Source organism: Octopus bimaculoides, chromosome 20, assembly GCF_001194135.2.
Source record: "Octopus bimaculoides isolate UCB-OBI-ISO-001 chromosome 20, ASM119413v2, whole genome shotgun sequence".
In the NCBI taxonomy this organism is placed as follows: domain Eukaryota; kingdom Metazoa; phylum Mollusca; class Cephalopoda; order Octopoda; family Octopodidae; genus Octopus; species Octopus bimaculoides.
Genome location: NC_069000.1, coordinates 16274231 through 16275598, shown reverse-complemented (window position 1 = coordinate 16275598; position 1368 = coordinate 16274231). Strand labels below are relative to the sequence as shown.

At 37.9% G+C, this 1368-nt stretch overlaps 1 protein-coding gene across 2 annotated transcripts in view; it reads right to left on the bottom strand.

Annotated features, from left to right (window-relative positions):
* The window catches only part of LOC106880713 (uncharacterized), a 29751-nt gene that overhangs the window by 23505 nt on the left and 4878 nt on the right, over positions 1 to 1368 (bottom strand). The window lies entirely within an intron of this gene.

Here is a 1368-nt window from a genome sequence, read left to right as displayed (position 1 = left end):
GAAGAAGAAGAAGAAGAAGAAGAAGAAGAAGAAGAAGAAGAAGAAAGATGACAGAAGTAGGAAGAGAAGGAAAAAGAGAACCAATAAAAATAACGGTTGTTGTGAATACGGATTATATCTATCCATAAATTTAACTTTGCAGTTAGTTTTTAATATTTATTATTATACTAACATACCTGTGTCGTCAAAATGCCGACAGTTTTATTAATGATAGAAAATAGTGCCTCAACACAGTGGAAAAATAGGGTTGATGTCATCAATCTGGTAAATATATGCACATATGCACAGAATTTAAGCTCTTGAAGAATTAGAAACGGTTGTAACGTCTCAGTTGAAAATAGCTTAATGCATGAGTGTGTATTTACAGGCACACACACCTACACACACACACACGCACTTACACATTCATACACAGACAAATATATTATACATGTATATATATATACATACATATGTAATCACACACACATACATACATATAAATATATGTATATATATATATATATATATATATATATTAATATATATATATAAGCAATGTTAATTCTCTAAATGAAGTATTAACAGTAACTGCACGATAAAGTGAAGTGTATTGCCACTTAAGTGTGGCTGACCCCTAGCGGTAGATGTTACTGTTTCTTTAGCCCCAGGAGGACATCTCCTCCAGCTGGCTTATCGACACACTACTGTGTCCTGTTTGTTTTGCCAAGGGAAGTTATCCCTCTCATCGTGATCGTAGCACGAACGGACCCGGGTTTCAGGGTTAGTTCCCTTCGTCAGCATCCGATAGCTACCGACCTTCGATGAGAGGTATAAATTCTTGGCAACCTTATGTATATTTTTCCAGTGAAATTCTTCACTGATATCGAAAAAGTGAAAACAAGCAATGTTAATTCTCTAAATGAAGTATTAACAGTAGCTGCACGATAAAGTGAAGTGTATTGCCACTTAAGTGTGGCAGACCCCTAGGGGTGGATGTTACTGTTGCTTTAGCCCCAAGAGGACATCTCCTCCAGCTGGCTTATCGACACACTACTGTGTCCTGTTTGTTTGCCAAGGGAAGTTATCCCTCTCATCGTGATCGTAGTTGGAGGAGATGTCCTCCTGGGGCTAAAGCAACAGTAACATCTACCCCTAGGGGTCATCCACACTTAAGTGGCAATACACTTCACGTTATCGTGCAGTTACTGTTAATACTTCATTTAGAGAATTAACATTGCTTGTTTTCATTTTTTCGATATCAGTGAAGAATTTCACTGGAAAAATATACATAAGGTTGCCAAGAATTTATACCTCTCATCGAAGGTCGGTAGCTATCGGACGCTGACGAAGGGAAATAACCCTGAAACCCGGGTCCGTTCGTGCTAC